Raw genomic sequence first — 21,791 nt, forward strand, 5'->3', positions numbered from 1 at the left:
CAGGAGCCCAGGATTCTTCTGCATTCTTGGTCTGCCAGACTTAGAGTATTTCCTCACCATCAGGGTCTATGCTGTCTGGTCAGCATGTCCGTATTCTGAGCAGCAAGATGAAGGAAGGAGGAAGGGGCCCCTTCTCTTCATGAGCATGGTTCAAAAGTTGTACTCTTTACTTCTGCTCAAACCTTGGTGGCCAGAACTTAGTAAACTGACCATGTCTGGGTGCAAGGGGGCTGAGAAGTGTCCTCCTCACCCTGTCTGTCTATGCTACTAACTACAAGCTGTAGTTCACCAGTAAAGAGGAAGTAGACGTTGGGACAACTGAGTCATTGACATGTAAACTGTAGAGACAGGATGGTCTGTTACCTCCTCCCACTGTTAAGAGGTGAGCTAGTGCGGGATGATGCCATAGCCACGACACAAGCCTAATTTGGAGGAATAATGGTGACTATCCGAGAACTTGCCTCTGAAGTTCTGTTAGTCAAGTTGATGGCTGCCTGTGGTAGACTCCCGCCTCGTGATCCTTTATCTCTGAACTCCACTTTTTATTCTCCAGCATGGTTCAGCAGCCATGTTTGTCCTTTTAGTCATTGGGGTATTGACAAACAGTGGACACTTGGCTTGCCCAGCGCTATCACAATCTTCTCCTTCTGGACCTTTGGGACTATGACTGAGAGACTAACGTAAGTCATAGGCTTGAACTTGAGTAGTATACGCTCAGAAGTAGAGAGGGCCACCTTTCATTGGAAGAATAAGAAATAGAGAAAGCTCATCCTTAGAGGAGAATGAGGAAGGTGTGGAGAGAAAGTAGCTTTCAAATATTCTCAAGGACCTGGGGAGAAGTGGGGGATGGGGGAAGAGCTGCCTGGTTACTGATTCCCTGCAGCCAAGGACTCTGTTTCACATAAGCTGAAACATGTTCATTCTTTTTTGTTAGGACTTTCTTTTAAATACATCATACATATAAATGTATATATGCATATATATATATATATATATATATATACATGTATATCATGTATATAAAGCTCCTTTATACACGGGAGCTCTTAATTAAAAAAAAAAAGGTGCCCTGTCTGACAGTAGAGGATATTTTCCCCCAAACACATCTTAAAATCTCATGTATCATCTTAACAGCTAATGGCTTGCAAATTTCAATTTTCTGCTTGTCACTAAAAGTGACAACTCAGAAGAGACTATAGAAATCGATTCACCTAGCTAAAGTTATCCAAAGTAGGGAAGCTAAATGGGTCAGCCAGTGGAAGCCCAAAGCATGGCGTCTCTCTCCAAACAAAACAGCAAGGAATCCACACAGGAAGGGGTGGGAGGCAGTGTGGCAATTCTAAAGGGACGTGGGAAACAGCCCATCTTTGTTTTGAACTGTCTTCCTCCCTCATCTGTGAGCATGTGGGTCTGGAGCAGATTATAAGTGGGTTTCAGAAGACAGCACTCACTATACATGTTTCAATTGACTTCAAAGGAAAAATGCACAGGTAAGTTCCCAACTTGCTCAAATAAAATTGAAGAGTGGAGACTCAGATGAAAGAGAGTTCATGCTACAAATCTCCCCCTATGACATATGAAATCTACTACAAGAATATATTAGAGCCAGACTTCAATTAAGTGAAATCTAATGCATTAGAGCTTTCAATTGTTGTTGTTGTTGTTGTTGTTATTATTATTATTATTATTATTAATGCCCACTTAAATCATGTCTATAACAAAACAGATCTGTCCCATCATTGTTCCTGCTTTAGGTCTCTTAAGCAGGTCTTTTAAGTTGACATTTATTTATCTAGACCCACAGAATTGGCCAAATAGTTGGGGTCGAGAGCCGGAGAGACTTTTGGGCCGTCCCGCACAGTGACTTAAAACCTTGGCTTCACATTATAATTCGCCTTTAGAAATCCTCATGTTAGGGCTGGAGAGATGGTTCAGGTAGTAGTGCGTCTGCCATGAACACATGAGGACGTGAGTCTGGGTCCCTGACACCTGTGTAAAAGCTGGGGATGGTTGAGCATGTCTGTGACTCTAGCCCCGGGGTGGTGGAGACAGGTGGATCCCTGGAGCTGGCTGGCTAACCAGTCTAGCCAATCAGTAAGCTCTCGGTTTAGTGAGAGACGTTATCTTAAAAAGCAGAGCGTGATATTGGAAGCTATTCCATGCCAACTTTTGGCTTCTGTACCACTCTCACAATTCAGTATTAGCAACACAACAACACACACACACATATACACATACACACACTTCCTCTCTCTCTCTCTCTCTCTCTCTCTCTCTCTCTCTCTCTCTCTCTCTCTCTCTCTCTGTCTCTCTCTCACACACACAGACACAGACACAGACACAGACACAGACACAGACACACACACACACACACACACACACACACACACACACACACACACACATCCTGATGTCTAGGCTTTAGCAGATAACAAGGAAAGCAGAATCTATGGGGATGGGACCTGGGCATCTGAAAGTTTCCAGATAATTCTAAGGTATGGCCAAGTTAAAAGTCAGAGATCTTTCACGGCTCTCTCAAGAAGTGCAGTGACTAACCCAAATTGTCCCCCCCCCCAACAGAATCGGGTCTCTAATCTAGGGCTTTCTCCAACAGGGTAGAGCTTTCTCACATGCCCCCCCCGCCCAGGCTCCAGCAACACAGGACCAGCGTGTTCCATCCATACTGGCTGTTAGGCCAGTGATGTCTCACTTTGATGTGTTTTCTAGTCCTCTGGAGGCCTTCTTCTTAACTTAGCTTCTGATTCATAAGTCTTGAACGGAGCTGATAATTTGAGTTTTTAACAAGTTTTCAGATGATGCTGGTGGTCCGAGTCCCACACTTGGAGATCTACTGTTTTAAGCTCTTTTGGGATTCCATTCTTTCCTAGGACACACCTTCCCAGCACCCAGGTAGTGGATCTGCGCTCTACTATTGCTGTTTGTTGATGTTTCTCTTTGTTTGCCCAAAATGCTATTCTGTCCACCTGAAAGCTAAGACTTACTGCATATAAACTGTCCTTTTAGGGAGGAATCCTCCAGCCATGTGCTCTGTGGAATAGCATTTGGCTACATCATTCCCGAGAAGCTTTATTAGAAAGCTTATCCTCGAGAGAGTGAAGGATGTGCTTCATAATGGGCAACACCAAGGAGGTTGAAGTTCACTGACAGGCACCATTCGTTAGGTGGGATGCATGTCTGAGCTCCGCTTATCGGCCTCCACATGTGGCTGGTGGTAGAAAGAAACCTGGGCACCGGAGGAAATCCAGGTCTAATCCTTTCCCATCAAACAAAGTGGAAGATAAGTGGAAGGTTGAAATCTAAAAGCAGATGGCTGAGTTCCTCCATGTGGGGCTGTAAGAGGTGAACCTTTGTGATAGAGTATTTATGGATTTGGGGGAACCGGACAAGGTGTTGCCATGAATGTCAAGCAGGCCACAGATTTTGTGATGGGAGCCTGTCATAATAACTGCCGCTCATTCAGAGAAAGATAGCTGTGCTGTGTGTCTTTCACACACGCATTTGGGAGCAATGAGACTGGTTCCTACGCCATGAGCAAGACTAACATGGCGGCTGGCGGACAGGGCTGCTAAGTGGAATCCTCGTAAGGGCTTCTGTTAGGGACAAACTGGCCTTTTGGTCACAGGGAGGTTCTATGTGGAGCTAGGAATGGGGTGATAGGGAGTTAGGACTCCGCACATTTTCTCTAAAGAGCTGTCCCCCCAACAAGAACATCAGGTCTATAGAATTACTCAATGAGGCAGGCCATTCCTGTCCTAACAGGTTCCTATACTATGTGAGGCTATAATCTTCTGCAGGATGATGCCTTGTGTTCCAGGGCTGTCCCTTTGGTAGCTGACATCTTTCAGTGGACAATCGACATTCCTGATCTTTTAAGGTTCTATCCCCAGTCTTTGTCTTTGATGGATAAAAAGAATTCCTTAACATACAAAGGCATAGCTAACTGGACCTTGGAAAGTTATTCTCTCCGGAAAAAAAAAAAAGTACCACATGGGCTATTTAGAAATCCATTTTTAAAACCCAAAGAGCCCTTTCTAACTGCAGTTTTGAAACAATCCTGTAGAGCTATACGCTTTGGGGGGAGGGGTAGCCTTTTGTCTCCAGCTCTGAGGAACACGTGCTCCCTGTCTCAAAGTGGGCAAATCAAGCAGGAAGATTTTCAATTGTAGTTTAAGCTGAGTGGACCCTCCAGATTTTCCCGGAGCTTGTCGGAATTCTATTTCTGGGAGGTTGCATTGTGATTGAGTAAGACAAAGGGGGAGGGCAGGGGAGAAGAATCAGAATGAGAAACAAGCCAAGAGAAAACAGATGTCTCCATGTCACACGCAGAGTGCTCATTTGGGCTGTTCCAGAGTCTGGAGGAACAGCTTTGGACGTGAACAGTAAACATAAACAAGAAGCAGCGGTGGCCCTGGAGCCCCACGGTGGGACTGTCCCACACCTGTAGAGTCTAGCTTCTGAGAGCTCTTGCAAGCTGCCTATACACCTGGGAGGGAGCCCAGAGCATGCCCTCCTTTAGAGCAACTGGATAAGGCCCTCTTGAATCCCACCTGATTGTAAGTCTCAGTCTGTCTTTCTCGGGAGAATTTGCTTTCTGTTAGGTTTGGGAACAGGATAGGTGGTGCCATACCTTCCCCCAGTCTGTCCTTTTCTGGCTTCCACGATTGAAATCCACAGCCTGAGTTTCCTGTGTCTTCAGTATTGGTGACCAGTTCAATGAGACTTTCAATGTCTGTCTGTGTAAGCCAGTGAGCAGATCTCAAACATGTGGTCCCCAGACCAAAGGCATCAGCACTATCTGGAAAACTTCTAGAAATAGAAACTCTTCTAGGCTAAGAACTCTGGGAGGGACCCAGGCCCATGTGATTTACAGTCTTTAGATGATTCTGGCTGAATCCTGAGACTGGCCCTTCTGAGACTGCCCTGGGTAGAGTTTAGCCATAGACAGAATTGAATTTCTCCATCTGAACTGGGAGATCTGAAGCAGGTTAGTGCAAGAGGTACAGTGGAGGGGAATATCTGGCTCGCATTTGTCCCACTATATGATTCTCTATTTTATCTGAGTGTTATATCTACCCCATGGCCACTGCTAGTAGCATTGACCTCGGGTGGTGATGCTAAATGATGCTGGCTCACCATGGACCTTGCCAGTGTCTCTTTTCTGTCACATGGTGTAGAGGTGTCCTCGGGGCTGTCTTCTTTGGAGTTGTCCCAAATATGTATGGTACACACAGACACACAGAAGGCAGGCAGGCAGACAGACAGACAGACAGACAGACACACACACACACACACACACACACCCACACACCCCAAAGGCTCAGAGAACATCTTCTATGCTTTCACTTTCTCTTCTCTTGGGAAATGAGCAGCCCGAGAAAGGCAGGCAGCAGAAATTCTTTGATAAAAAACTCTGTTACATGCTACTCATGGAATTGCTTTCCACATGTCTTGGCTATAGAAGTTTCAATTGCAGAGTAAATAGTTCATGTGTCTACTGAAATTAACCCCTCCTTACCCTCTGTCTTTGAGTCAGCCATACTGTGTCAATGATCCCTCCCTGTGAGCTTCCTGAATGCTGATGTACATTTCACTATGAGCACAGTGGACACTTCCTCCTTGGGTCTTGGGTTAGAGTTTTTTTTTTTTTTCTGGAAAATATCTTTTGGGTTGCCCACACATCCTGAACCTTCTTATGAGTATAACTGGAGGAAAACAGCAATACCCTCTCTATTCCTCTCCCTCTTCTTGGCAAGAGGACAAAATTTAATCCTGACCTTTCTTGAACAATCCATTATGGCGTGTAAGGGGCAGCCATTAAAAGATAAGAGTTTTCTCCTCCTGTATTTGGCCTCTGAGATGGAGCCAGGAATCATATCGAGAGGAAGTCATACTGCATTTCTTTTTGGATGATGTTGGAAAGATTAAGTTATTAAAAGCGTGAACTGGTCCTTGCCTGTGTTATGATTCTTTTTTGCAGTGTGTCCTAATTTTTCAGTAAAGAACTTCCCAAGTCTTTTCTGAGCTTGGTGTAGAGGTTTGGGGGAGAATGAAGAGACCGAGTATAAAACAATAGAGGGGACTTCCCAGCTCCCATCTTTTGATAACTTCTGTGGGATAGGGCAAAACTTTATTTATTTATTTATTTTGAGTGTCCTACCATCCAGGAAAAAGGCACTGAAGTCCTCAGATGGTGACCACTGACTGAGGTCTTCCCTGGTGTGAGATAGAGAAGCATCACAGATGAGGGGAGAGATTCTGACTGGCTGGGGAACTTGACACAGGCTGTTGCACACCCACAGACATTTTGTTACGCAAGTGGACAACGCATGGGAATTCAGGCAGAAACCATGGGCCAAGTCTTAAGACGCACAGGACCAGAGATGGGAGTCAGAACCTTGAAGGTGGTACTGGGGAACATAAGGGTCTGTGAGCTCGGGTCTGCACTCAGCCATTTCATGATACTATCTGTTCTGGTCGTCTCTTGTTGCTCTGTCTGCTAATCCACTTTTTCCAATGCCTCCACTCACCTACTCGCATCCGCCTCCCTCTTTCAACTGTCTTGTTCTGTCCCCAAGAAGGTTTACCCATGTTTTAAAAAAAATCAAAATTATGTAAACTGAGCTTATGATTTTGCCAGGCAAATCAAATTCGTATCAGGAGATTAAGCCACTGTTTGCAGGGGCGAAGATAAGAAAAAAGTGTTCTGTTTTGTTTTTTTAAAGAGTTTTTTTTAAGTGCCTTTCTAAACACTAATAATGAACTAAAGAAGAAATTATAAAGAAAATTCTAGTTACAGTAGCTGTAAAAAATGAAATACATAGAAATAAGCCCAACAGAACGTGAGAATGGCCTCTACAATAAGAATTTCCAAACACCACAAAAAGAAACTGATAACCCTGAAATTTGGAAGGACCTTTGAAGCTCAAGGATTAGTGGAATCAACATTCTTTTTCAAAAATTACTTTATTTTTTCTTCTTTTTCCCCTCTCCCTCCTCTCCTCAATCCCTCCCCTCCCCTTGTGTGCTCCCCGCCCCCCCAAATCTACTCCTCTGTTTCTGTTCAGAAAGGGGCAGGCTCCCCATGAATGCCAACAAAGCATGGCATGCCATTTTTGTTTAAAAAAAAAACACTTAAAGAGTTTCAGTGTGGTTATACTGAATAAGGGTGAACCACCAAGATGCTTGATAGGTCTGTGTATTATTGGTTGAAACAAGTGCCATTGCCTATTGGCTTGAGACCAGTTAGGAAAAACCACCAGTTGGGTCATTTTGAGGTCATGGCGGGTTATTGATTTGAGCTCATCCAGAGGGCATTCTCTACCTGAGCGGGTTGCCCCCTGGCTCTGGTTCCCTTTGCTTAGTGGAGGCAGGACAGGAGATAAGGGGGCCAAGGAAGGTGAGGCTGAGAGCACACCTCAGCTCCTTCCTGCTGGTGCACTGCGGGCCTCCCGCAGCCCCCTCCCCCAGGGCAGCCTTCTCCATTCAGCTTGTCTTTCGCGGTTCTGGAGTCCTCCCTTCCCCATCCGTTCAGGACCAGGGGTGGCAGTAGCCCCTGCTGTTGTTTGCTAGTTCCCCTCAGTCTTAGCCCAGCTTTGGAAACAGATCTCTCTATCCAACCAGTCTCAGATTTCTGTTTTGAGTGTGCTGTCCCTGCCTTCCCAGAATGTGACAGGGAGGTCTGACAGAGACAACCAGCACTGGGGAAAAAAACTGCCCCTGCCTTTTTATTTATAACGTTCACACCCTCTCAGCTTTATCGTGTGCGTGGCCCATTATAATCCATTTGCTACATCACAACTTCGCAGCCTCAGCTCCCACGACTACAAGCCACCATCTCTTTGGATTTCTAATTAAAAATTTTGAGTGAGTATCAGATGAGCTACTCTTACTTCTAGGCCATATCATAAATGTCTGGAAGCTCCTAAATCGGCTCATTTGCTCAAATACTCTTGTTTCTACATCCAGTAGCTTTGGTTTCAGGTAATCACATAGTACAGAATATTTATGGCAGGCGATGGCTGGGGGTGGTTCCCTTAGATGGGGAGTGGCCATTGCAGATGCTATAACTGACATGAAATTTTAATTATTCATTATGTGTATATGTCATTTATGCCTGTTTATGCTTGTGTGTGTGTGTGTGTGTGTGTGTGTGTGTGTGTGTGTGTGGTGGTGGTGGTGGTGGTGGTGTACCCACACACACATCTTCGGGGGACAGATGTCAACTTTGGCATCTTTCTCTATTACTCTCTACTGTATTTTTGAGACAGTCTCTCACTGAACCCGGAGCTCACAGATTTTGCTAGACTAACCAGCCAGCGAGCCCCTGGGGTGCTCCTTTCTCTGTTTTACCCCCAGCAGTAGGGTTACAGGTGTGTACCACCACGCCCTACTTTAGTATGAGTCCTGGAGACGCAAACTCAGGTGCTTGCTAAGCAAGTGCTTTACCCAAGGAACCATCTCCCTAGCCTATAGTTGTAATAAATAATGGCGTATTTTGCTGTAAGTACACATTATGAACTAATTAAATCAAGTCAATGGGCATACCCATCACCATACTTATCATTTTTGTGGTGAGAATGTTGAAGATTTACTTGCTTAGCAATCTGGGTATATATTATTGTTCATCATGGCCATGATGTTCCACAACAGATCCTCAAACTCGCTCACTCTAACTGGAACTTCATATCCTTTGACGCATCTCCTGAAGCTCCTCCATGCCTGCAGTCCCTGATAACTCCCCCTGGACTCTCTCTTCTTCTATGAGTTTAGCATCTGTAGATTCCATATGCAGTTGAGATCCTGTGATATTTGGCTTTCCGTACCTGGCTTGTTTCACTTAGCACAACATGCCCTGTGTTCATCTATGTTCTTTCAGATGGCAAGGATTCTTCAAATGGTCCGTAGTATTCCATTGTCTACACCACATTCTCTGTCAATGGACACTTTGGATGTTTCCACATTTTGGCTACTGTGAATAGTGCAACAATGGGCATAGGAGTCCACATCTCTTCCACATATTAATTTCATTTCCTCTTGCTATATGCCCAACAGTGAGATTGTTGGGCCATATATTGGTTCTATTTTTAACCACTTTAGGAACCTTTGTATTTTTTTTCTCATAATGGCTATACCTTTTTACATCCCTATGACATTCTTGTCAAAATTTGTTCTTCTAACTTCTTAATTAACTAGTTTACTTTTACTTCACGTCTATGGGGGTTTTGCTTGCACGTATGTCTGTGCAGTGCGTATGCAGTGCAATGGGGACCAGAAGAAGGCACTGGGTCCCCTGGAATTGGAGCAATAGATACTTGTGAGCCACCAGGTGGTTACTGGAATAAAAACCTGGGTCCCCTGGAAGAGCAGCCAGTGCTCCTAACCACTGAGCCATCTCTCCAGCCCCTCTTTTAACTTTCTGAAGAATGGTTGGCTTAATGGGGATGGGATGACTTCTTGTGGTTTTGATTTGCATTTCTCTAATGTTAGTGAGTCTGGGATTTTTTTTTTTTTGCCCCAAATAGTTGTTGGCCATTTGTATGTATCCTTTTGAGAAGTGTTTATGCAGGCCATGCATTTTCAATGAGGTTATTTTATTTCTTGATGTTGTGCTGTTTGCACCTATGGATTTAGATATTAACCCCTTATCAGTTTTATTATTTGGAAACATTTCCTACTTTGTAGGCTGTCTTTCCCTCGTTTTCCCCCTTGATGGCAGACATTTTAGTCTGATGTAATTCTCTGCTTCACAATTTGCCTGTTTATGATTTTGTTCCCAGTGCTTTTTGGAATCATATTTAAAAAGGAATTAAAACATTGTCCAGATAAATCAGAAGATTGCCCCTCTGTTTCCTCTGAGTAGTTTTACAGATTCAGGCCTTGTGCTTAATCTTCTAGTGTACATTTAGTTGATTCTAGCACAGTGTGGAGCCAAAGGGGTTCGATTTCATTAATCTGACTGTAGAAACCCAGCTTTCCCCACACGAGTTATTGATAACCGTCTTTTCCACTTTGTGTTCTCGCTACTTTTATCAATGATCCATTTACTGTGAACATGTAGATTCATTCTCTGGGTCTTCTATTTTGTTTTCTTAGGCTGTATGTCTGGCTTTGGGCCAGTGCCAGCCTGTGTTGAGTTCTATTGCTCTGTAATGTTGGGTGGAATAGGAGTACGGTACCTACATGAAGGATTTTCAGTCTAATCATTTTACATGTCTAGTGATATTTAACACACTCACATTGTATAGCCACCATAAATGTTAATTTCCAGAATGTTTAAAAAAAAATCACTCCAAATAGAAACTCTGTGCTTTTAATGAATTTAATGCAGTGATTCCCAAATATCCCTTCTCCTAAACCCTGGTAATCTTGATTCTACTTTTTATTTATATGGATTTGCCTCTTTATAGATATAACATGCATGTAAAATCATATAATATTGTCCCTTTGTGTCTGCCTTATTTCCCTTAGCATAATGTCCTCAAAGATATCCGTGGTTAGCATATATGAGAATTTCATCCTTCTTTTAGACTAGTAAAATATTTCATAGAATATGCATGTCATATTTTGCTTATCCATTTATTTATTTGGGATACTTCTACCTTTTTGACTATTGTTGTATAAGATATATAACTTTGAACTCAAATCTGTTTCCTCTGTCTCATGTCCTTGCACCCTTCAAAATGTAGAGCCTAGTTCTTTTCTCTGGCTATTCAGGGAGTCTGGGTGAGTGAGGGACCCCGTTCTGAGACCTTCCCCTCTGCTGAGAGTCAGCAGGCTACCTAGTTCAGTTTACAGAGGAGGAGAAATGGCCTTGGAAACTGCCTAGCCGCATTACCTTTTCAATTTCTGAAATACCTCAATCATCTTTCCCAGGGTTGGATCCAATTTCTCCCTCTCTGAAGCAATTCTGTTTTCACTCAGGGCTGCATCAGTGAGCAGGCGAGCTGACAGGACCTGGGGAGACTGACGACTTGGCCTTCCTCGTGTCCAGATGCTGGTGCACCGGACACTGGAGGGGTAGTAGTTAAATGTTTGTTTGCTCTTAGACAGCTATGAGCCCTTGCCAAAGACTCTTTACAAAGGAAGGAAGTATCTGACTCAGTTTCAGGGGCTTTTCTAGCAGTCTGCCTAATATATCTCTTTTAATTTGCTCTTAAACCCTGTGAGGCCAGTATTGTTGCCTCCATTTCACAGGTGGAGAAATTGAGGCTCACATAAGTACCTTGCCCAAATCTAGTAAAATGACCGGGACTTGGGCTCTTGGCCAAGCTGTTTTCATGTCCACTGGGTCACAATTTGAACTCTTGACATGGGAATAGCACTATCCCGTTGGTGGCCCCTCCTCCACTCCCATCTTTAAGAGGGTCTGGAGGAGTTCCCAGGGCCGGCCACCCAGACTGCACTGGATGGTTTAAAGTAACTTGAGAGAGGGGTTGTCTAGATGACTTTCTATTGCTGGAATAAGATACATGACCAAGGCAACTTATAGATGACCAAGTTTACTTGGGGCTTACAGTTTCAGAGGATTTGAGTGATGACCATTATGGTAGACAGCATGGCAACAGGCTGGTAGGTGGTCGTGGTACAGGAGCAGTAGCTAAGAACTTACATCCTGAGACACAATGACAAAGCAGAGAGAGCTAATTAGGAACGGCATGGGTTTTTGAAACCAAAAATCCATCCCCAGTCGCATACCACTTCCAACAAGGCCACACCTCTGAATCCTTCCCAAACAGTTCTAACCAACTGGGGATCAAGTTCCCAAACATATGAACCTATGAGGGCTAGGTTCATTCAAACCACCAGAGGGACCTATGATAAGTGTTTTTTTCTACACATCATGCATTGCTTAGCACATAGTAGGTGGTTTATAAATTTAGCACATAGTAGGTGTTCTATGTCGATTTACAGATAGTTGATTTGCAGATGGGCCAATTGGAAATAGTTTTGGTCAGATCATTTCTTTTTAAGGGAGAGCAGAGTAAAGGGGAGGTGTCTATAAAATAATTTATTGTGCCTATCATCCCAACATTGTTTCTCACGTTTCATTTGTGCATGTGTGTGTGTGTGAGAGAGGATCTTATAGCAGTGGACATTTGATGACCCCCATAAGCTAGAATCCAATCAAAGCACTGCAGGACTCTGTCTTTGATGTCCTCTCCAAAGACTATAATTTTGAGAATTGCTTTCTTGATTGGCTATTGTAGATGGGTAAGGAGAGGCCAGTGCTCAGGTAGGGCAGCAGGAATGTTCCTGGAATTCCAATGGAGATCTGCTTTGAATGCTTGGTACTTATTCATGAGAACTCTTTCATATGGAATCACACTTCCTTGCAAATGAAAATATTTATATATGACGGTATTCATGCAATTTGGAAAAAAAATTGCAGCCTGCACTGGCTTCCCTTTCCTCTGTGCCTGCCATCCCAGAATATTTTCATTCTTCTCCCAATATTAATAAAAAAAAAGAAATCAAACTTTTGCAGGCTTCACTTGGTTCCTGACTTTCAATCAGATAAATCTGTGAGCTGAATATTTCCTTCTCTTCTTTCAGTATTCATGAGGGATTTGTTCGTGGCTGGGCTGGTGGGTTTTAGCATTTGTCTACATCAGGAAAAGCAGGTTTATTCTTTGGGAGTTGTGTGTAACTTACAACCTACATATTTCTTGCCTCTCACTTGCCTTTCCCATCTTTCCCCCTCTTTGTTTGAATTTAGAAGACTTCATTCCCCTCCCCACCCCCAACTCTGTTTGCTGTTAGTACAAAGTTAAGGAGTTATGGCTTAAAATATCGATCCAGCTCCTCTACCGAGACATTGGTATCTGGGTTCTGCATTTTGATATGGCTGATTGAAAGTGGTCTGGGTTAAATTTGCTTAATAGGATGTTGCACTCCCCTCTTGAGTCAATTTTTATCCATTTTATCAAGTTACTTATTGATTACAGCTCTCGCCACACTCACATTAGTTTTCTGGGAAACTTAAAAGAAATATTATGTTCCTTGCTCTGAGTAGGCTAGGGATGTCATAGCATCTAGCTCATCGGGGACTCTCCAGAGATCTCAATATTTCAAAGTGACTCCACTTCCTCATAGGCACGTGACTCGGCATCATGAGGGCAGTATTGGTTATTTTGAATAGAATCCATATCAGAAGTTTGGCCCTCTTTTCCTCCATTAGCTATATTTTCTGGGAATCTTATGCTTGAACAAAAGGAATCCCAAGGAAGGCGTGAGGCAGGCATTTTGGTTTCCCCCAGAGAAACAAGTCTGGTTAAGTTGCCAGGTATGGGAAAGGGTGGGCAGCTGCTCTCCTGCCTGAGCATGAGGTGAGGGGCCAGGGGGTGGAGGTGGAGAGAATGGGCTTATGCTCTGTCATGACCTGGCCAAACTTTCAGGCATGTTCATTCTCCTTGGTTTGCAATCAGAAAAGTCCAGTATGAGGGTAGAGGGTGTGATTCAGCCCCTTAGATGGTCATATTTCTTTAGCCCCCTAGTCTATTATTGGGGTCATCTGAGACACTGAATAAAGAGGAAATGTTTGCTTTGCTACTGAGTTGCAGTTTTGTCTGTGCTAATGGTTATTTCTAGAGCCAAGCTCATATAGCGCTGTGACACTGGGCATGTGTAGCTTGACATAGTTATACTGAGAAAGCTTTATGTGACATGTAGTTTTTTAATTTCTATTTTTGAGGCATGGTCGCATGTAGCCAAGGCTAGCCTTGAAGTCACTATATATCTGAGGATGACCTTGAACTCCCAGTCTTCCTCCCTCCACCTCCATTCCATCATTTAGTTTATTTATTTCTCAACTGTGCCACCACATCCGGTTTATTTGGTCCTTGGTACCGAAGCCAGGGCTTGAAATGTGCTTGGCAAGCACTCTTCCAACGGAGCTAAATCCCAAGTCCGTTTTCACTCTGGTGAAGTAGCAACAGAGTAGAAAGCAGTCCAGGACCCAAAGTGGATAGTAAGTAAATGGGCTGCCCAGTCTCCTTATTTTGGAGCGACCTACATTTAGCTGCCTGCCTCTAAGACAGCCACTGTTGATCCTTGGCCCCTGTCTTGAATCTCGTATGTGGTCCCTTCCCATACTGTGTCAGGATTCTTCTATGTGATTGGTAGGATATCCAGAAGTGATAGCATATGATTATGAGGTTAAGCCACAAGAAGGTTCTATGCTTCCTGCTCTGCACTGTCCTGCAAAATCCCTGTTTGGAGGTAGTGGGCAGGAGTCAGCAGCCACGCTGTGAGCACATTTAAGCAGCTGGATGGAGAGGTCTATGTGGTGAGGAGCTGAGGGGATGAAGGATGGAGTGTTTATCAGCCAGTCTGTTTCTTTTTCTGAATCTATTGATCAAACTCACTCCCTGAGGAGATGATTGCCTTGTAGTGCAGGGGATGGAAGTCAGCAGCATCTTATTCAAGTCTAGGAGACAGAGTGTTGCTCAGGAGAAAAAAGAAGCTGTTGAGATGGTACAAGGAGGAGCCCAGGTGGGGTTTTGTTGTTACTAATTCATGGGCTCTGATCTAGAAATTACTTACACACGGTGGGACCTGACCTTTAAATTACTTATTCTCTGTGGGCCTTACTCGTTCCCATCAGCTTAGGACAGTAGTGGACATGGATTTCTGTCCCAGCTTGCTACCCCATCCACGTTCTTAGGGTCTGTTTGCTGATCTATGGAGTAAGGAAACTGGAGAGAGGCTCTCTAAGGTTCTCCTAAGGGTCAGTGTTATTGGCATGTCTCCAGTTTCTAGAAGACAGCCTGGTGCAAGGAGAAGAGTCCTGCATTGAAGGGCCTTGCTTTAAAGCTTTCTTCTGTCATATAACAGCCATGTGACCTTGGTAAGTCACTCCGTTTCTTCAGGCTTTAGTTCTATCATCTTCGAAATGAAAAACCAACATCACCTCCACCTAGTATGGTGAGGAAGAATGCACACACACTCTGTGCCATGTGTAGGCACATAGTAGGCACTTCATAAATATTAGTGTACCATTTTATGGTGCTTTGAGTGTAATATTCGATGATAATACAAATATATTTACATGTTAAAAACTGAATTTTGTGGCGCACGCCTTTAATCCCAGCACTCGGGAGGCAGAGACAGGCGGATCTCTGTGAGTTCAAGGCCAGCCTGGGCTACCAAGTGAGTCCCAGGAAAGGCGCAAAGCTACACAGAGAAACCCTGTCTCGAAAAACAAAAACAAACAAAAAAAAAAATTTAAAAAAAAAAACTGAATTTTGACATGAGTAACTTCTTTGTGAGGGGTAAGTGGACAGAATGAAATCTAGGAGTCTAAGGCTGGGTACGTAGAAAGCAAACAGGGTTTTCTCTAACAGTAAGGGTCAATCCAGAATGCACCATGCTGACTTACTAAGTTCTGTCTCACCTGAAATAGCATGATAATGCGTTTGCTTATTGCCATTGAGTGCGGGTGTTTGACTTTATGGCACCCTCTGAACATGTCCACACCTCCATTCACCTGTTAGAGGAATGGGTTCATGCAATTGTGGAGGCTGAGAAGACCCATGATCTGTGACCTGCAAGTGGGAGACCCATGTGAAGCAGAGGCAGTTAATGTGAATCACCTAAGAACCATGGCATCTGGTGGTATATATTTCCACCAAAAAGCGGAAGCCCAGTGCCCCAGTTCAACAGTGACGGGGATAGAGGAAAGGTCTTTGGCAGTCTGCAAAGGCAAATGACCTTAGTGTCCAAAGAGGCCACAAAGATAGACTTTCGCCCAGATGGGAAAACCACAGGCTCAGGGTCCGTTTCCTGTGTCTGGGGTTGGTGACAGTGAGGGCTGTTGGGGGAAGCGGTGGCTTCGAGTCAGGTTGATAGAGTGGTTGTGGCCTTTGCCCTGACAGTAGACTCTGCTGCAGGGGAGCTCGTGTGTGTGTGTGTGTGTGTGTGTGTGTGTGTGTGTGTGTGTGTGTGTGTGTGGTGTGCCAGCAGTGTGTTCCCATCCACAATCTGAAAGGATGCACATCTACAAAATTGAATATCACAATGGGAAATTGGCTGATAGTATTTCTGGCATGTCTATGCTGGGAAGACTTGCCTCTTTTTTTTGAGACAGGGTTTCTCTGTGTAACAGCCCTGGCTGTCCCAGAACTCACTCTGTAGACCAGGCTGACCTTGAACTCACAGAGATCCGCCTGCCTCTGCCTCCCGAGTGCTGGGATTAAAGACATGTGCTACCACTGCTCAGCCAAGACTTGCTCTAAAGAACCATTTGGATGTTAGCTTTTGAGAAATGTCTATTGGGATCATTTGCTCATTTTTTAGATTAGACATCTGATTTTCTTGAAATGTTGAATTTCTTCTAGTCCCCTCTGTGTTCTGCACATTAGGCGATTAGCTCTCATCTCAAAGGAGCAAAATAAATAGTTTATTCTGGACCTTGATATGAGTGACCTTGGCCTGGAAACATAGATTTAGGTTTCCCTAAATTCCATGTCCTAACATGATCACACTTCTGTTATGTTTTTCTGTTTTTTTTTTTTTTTTTTTTTTTTTTTTTCCTTCGAGACAGGGTTTCTCTGTGTAGCTTTGTGCCTTTCCTGGGACTCACTTGGTAGCCCAGGCTGGCCTCGAACTCACAGAGATCCGCCTGTCTCTGCCTCCCGAGTGCTGGGATTAAAGGCGTGCGCCACCACCGCCCGACCCTGTTATGTTTTTCTAGTAACAGAACAAAGAAAATCACAAATCCAGGCCCTTTTCAAATACATTTGTGTGTGCATCAGGTAGGCAGGTTACAGAAAACTAGGGAAATTTCAGCTCTAGGCCTCAGATGCTAATCTCATGGCATACTTAGCCTTTTGGTTGGAGGAAAGTAGGAGTCTGATCACACATTCCAAAAGATTTACACAACCATCCAGTCATCACAAAGATGTTTGGCCATATAGAGAGGGGAGCAATAAATAGTTTTAAGGAGGCTTCAGGTGGTTCAAGTTATTTGGCTCTGAACTTGGAACATTTTAACCTCTCCATGTCACTGAAGTTCTAATCCGTCAATCAGTCTGTCTACTCACAGCTTCTTTCCAGGGATTCTCATTCACAAGCCCTTTGTTGGATGAACAATTTGAAAACAGATTTTTTTTTCATTATTCTGCATGTTGTCTCTTCATTCTCTTTTGTTTTGTTTTTGACCAGCCAAATCCTAGGTCATGATGCACAGGGCTGCATTTCATTTCCTAAAACTTACCCTTAGAGCTGTTTCTCCAGCCTTCCCAAAATTCTACAAGACATCTAAACATCTCCTCAATAAACATATTTTCTGCTTAATCTTCCAATGGCAGCTTCCATTGCTTGCAGTTAATGACTATGACATAGCTGTACCCTGATGACATGCATGGGTCCCATCTCTATGCTGCACATTCCTCCATATTTGACTCATCCCCCAGCTGATGGAAGGGATGGTGTCCTTAGGACATTAATTGGCTCAGCTGATTCACTGTCTCCCCCTCAGACCTCAGACTCCATCTTTGGCAACATCCTTTCTCTCTCTTTCAGAATCGAGTCTCCATTTTGTATTCCAAGATCACACTTGGTTCTGTCTTCTTCATCCCTGAATCTTTTCTCTTACAACCCAGGGGGGATTTATAAAGAAGTAGAATTATAACTCATTTAAATATAATTCCATCCAACATTCATCTCACCTGGTCGAGCAATGCTGGTCTAGCAATACATTTTGAGGAGCCCAGTCCAGTAACCAGAAGCAATTCCATTAGATTAAAACTGCCAAGAGTCCCTGGGAAGAACATTAGGGGAAGTAAATATATTTTTAAATGTACAGTAAGACTTGTTAAGCTCCCCACCTCAGACAGTTTATACATATTCCACTCCTGACCTCACCAGAATGGTCTCTTCTCCACTTACCTTCTAAACAGGACCCCTCCTCACCTGCCTTTGTGGATTCCTTGTCTATCCCTCTCACACTTGAGTTCACCTTGATCACTCTTATTTTTGACACTTATATCATTTGCTGATAATGAGAGCTACTCAATGATTAGATCAACGGTAGGTGGATTTTTCTTTGGGCCACCAGCTCACAAACCATGACACAGAGACTTACTATTAATTATGAAAGCTGGGCCTACAGCTTAGGCTTGTCCCATTAGCTCTTATAACTTAAATTAACTCATTTCTGTTCATCTACATGCTGCCATGTGGCTTGTGGCTTTTACCTCTCCTCCTGCATGTCTTACTTCCTCTGCATCTGGCTGGTGACTCACCTTTCTTCCTCCCAGAGCTTTCTCTGTCCAGAAGTCCCTGCTATACCTCCTGCCTAGCTATTGGCTGTTTAGCTTTTTATTAAACCAACCACAGTGACATATCTTTACACAGTGTAAAAACATATCTTGCAACAATCAACTCCTGTGTTAGGCAGTGATTCTCCTGCCACTGTGAGAGTTCGGGGATGCTGGTAATAGGTTTTGATGATGTTGAATCAGATGAAATATTCTTGCCCTATGTAAGGTCCTGAGCTTACATTTGTATTCCTACTTTAAACTGTGCTATGACCCCAGAGTTGAATCTGATTAGTTTTTGCCTTTGCCTTTCTTTAGAAATTACTACATTAATGATGGGGACCCCTGGACCCTGAGTTGGATCTGACTTTCATTTTTGCTTTAGTTTCTTTGGGAGCAGTTTCCTCCGTGGTCTTTTCAGCACCTCCACCTTTTCCATGATGAGGACAAATATGCTACTCTCAGATGGCTCAGCTTCTCCATGTACTCTCAGATGGCTCAGCTTCTCCATGTACCAGCTATAGTCCAGCTGTACCAAGCCTTTGTTCTATGATTCTGTGGACAGTCTTTTCAGAGGGATGAGTTGTCACTGGTCGATGTAGGAGTGGTGGGAGTCAGCAGGCAGGTATCTCGACTTCCCAAATAAGGGATGGGGCAGAGGAAAGTCAAGACCCACCATGCTCCAGGGAAGCAGGGGTAGAAGATGAGCGTCAATACATGGGGGTGGGTGGATATGAACCAGCTGCTGACACACAAGGAGTATTAGTCAGGAATTTTTGTTTTGCAGGTGTTGTGAAACCTGAAGTATGGGGAGAGGAGAGGAGAGGAGAGGAGAGGAGAGGAGAGGAGAGGAGAGGAGAGGAGAGGAGAGGAGAGAGAGAGAGAGAGAGAGAGAGAGAGAGAGAGAGAGAGAGAGAGAGAGAGAGAGAGAATTGGTTCTCCCAACTGGGAAGGAAGTTCAGCCACAGTTGTATTTAAGAGCTCAAAGGATTTGTGAAGACTACCCTTTGCCTGCTCTTTCTGTTTTCCCACCTTTAGCTCCTCCATCTTCTGTTACTTCCTGTTCAATCTCAGTGGAAAGAATTCTTTCTGAATCATCAACAGATTTTCAGAGTGGAATTTCATTGACCTGGATGAGCTGGATGAGGTCACATGTTCACCCCTAAATCCGGCTAGGGGCTGGAATATGTAGATAGGCTAGAAGGGTGCTTTCTCAAAGGGCAAGTGAAGTTTTTGTTACCAAAGAAAGGGTTGCTGTACAGCACACCTGCTCAGGTCCACGTTGGTATAAAGCAAACCCATGATGCCTCTGAGCTCAGTGTCCTCACAGGCAAAATTGCTGCTTCGTAGAGCTGCTGTGAAAACTGCAAATAATGAATGGCAGCACCTGGCAGGCATCAGGCCTTCAGCAATTAGCAGTGATTCTTAGTGTGGATGCAGAGAACCAGACGGTGGGAGGAGAATTTTACCTAGGAGGAGATGTGTGATTATATGTGTGTGTGTGTGTGTGTGTGTGTGTGTGTGTGTGTGTGTGTGTGTGTGTATATGTGTGTGTGTGTGTGTGTGTGTGTGTGTGTGTGTGCACGTGGAAGCCAGAAGTTGACTTCAGGCATCTTCCTTTATGTGTGCATACTTCCTCCCTTTCTGTGTTAAATGGCTCTTTTTTTTTTCTTTTGTATTTTTACTTTTAAATAATATTCTTTATTCTTGAGAATGTCATACATGTCTCCCCCTCCAACTCCTTTCATGTCACTCCCACATGTCCTGCCTCCGACTCCGTGTCTTCTTCTTTTGATGAACCCACTAGATCCCATTCGTGCTGTCCGTGTGTGCGTGTGTGTGTGTGTGGGGCCCTCCACTTTGAGCATGGGAAAACCTACCACTGGCTGCACCCTAAAAAAGAATGTTTTTTTTTTCCCTCCCCTGTAGCTATCTATTGCTAACATTCCTCCGCAGGGGGTGGGGCCTGAGAGCGCCTCTTCCAACTGCATCAGTTTTCGGCTGGCTTGCTCTTGTATAGATCTTGTGCAAGGACAGTCGCAGTGAGTTCACCCGTGAGATATCCATGTGCTGTCTAGAAGGCAGCATTCTACAGCCCTTCTCCCCATTCTGTTTATATTGTTTCCACTTCCTCTTCTGAGACATTTCCTGAGCCTTGTCCACCTTATTTCTGTGACAGGGTCTTACGCTGAACCTGGAATTTATCAATTTGGCTAGGCTGGCTGGCCAGTGAACTTCAGGGATCTGCCCATCCCTGCCCTTCCAGCACTGGGGTTATATACACATACTTCCATTCCTGCCTTCTGCATGGGTCTGAAGTTAGGTCTTCCTGCTTGCACAGCAGGCACTTTACTGACTGGGCCATGGATATAGCTGCATGGAAGGCTCATTAAGGGAAAATGTCTTCTGGTCAAGAGAATAGAATCTCTGGCCTGGGTAGACACCTAACATTCCAGTTGGGCATGTCAATCACTTGCCCTAGGGACCACCCCTCTGGAAGGCAGGTTTACCTTAAGCCATGAGAAAGAGATAGAAGGAAGAAGTATGTTATCTCCTTAAAGGTAATTATCCCTTTAATTACCTGCCCCTGGTGCACTCTCTTTTGGAGCCATATGCATGCAGCTTTGTGAGTCTGCCTGCTTTTCTGAATTGCTCAGAAAAATGTAATTTTTCCTTTTTCTTTTTCTATCTCTGTCCTAAGCATGTTTTTCCTAATAATTCAGATGTCACTCTTTTTCTAAAGTCCCTCTCGTTGTGTCTTTCTTTTCTAAAAAACTAAAAAATGTTCTATTATTATTATTATTATTATTATTATTATTATTATTATGTGGGTTTTTTTGAGACAGGGTTTCTCTACGTAGCCCTGGTTATTTTTGGACTCACCATGTAGACCAGGGTGGCCTCAAACTTGAACTCACGGAGACCTGCCACCTGCCTCTGCCTCCCAAATGCTGGGATTAAATGCTTGTACTGCCATGGCCTGCCTTTGCCCAGTGGTTCTTGTATGCCACATGACACGCTCCATGCCTAACTCAAGCAGCACAGCTTCCTCTCTTCCTCTTTCCTGTATCCCTTCTCTGGGCAGCTGTGGAGACTTATAGCTTGTTTGCTTTGGAGTCTTTCTTTTAGGATGTAATAAAATTGTCCTGGAGTTTCCTTTTGAGTCTGTTCTTCAATGCTTTTACAAACTAGCCTAAGACCCCAAGAAGGAACCCCGATTTCCCAGGTGAAATGCAGTGACTCCACTGGGATTCCCCCAAGTTCCCAGGAGCACTATCCCCTCAGCTCCCCCTTTGATTTTTCTTTTGCCTTCAGACTCCCTCTGGTTTCAAAATCACCACCCCCCCATTCTTCTCCTCCCTCTTCCATTCACTAATATACACACTCGAACATATTGTTAAAATGCAGTATTTCTTATTGTTTGTGACATGAATTGAATTTATGACATTTCCCTGTCTTGACTTAAAAAATGATTTGAGTTATTCACCCAGATATGTGCGGCAGCATAATGTA

This window comes from Peromyscus californicus, unplaced genomic scaffold (assembly GCF_007827085.1).
Source record: "Peromyscus californicus insignis strain IS unplaced genomic scaffold, ASM782708v3 Scaffold_21__1_contigs__length_65335640, whole genome shotgun sequence".
NCBI classification, from domain to species: Eukaryota; Metazoa; Chordata; class Mammalia; order Rodentia; family Cricetidae; genus Peromyscus; species Peromyscus californicus.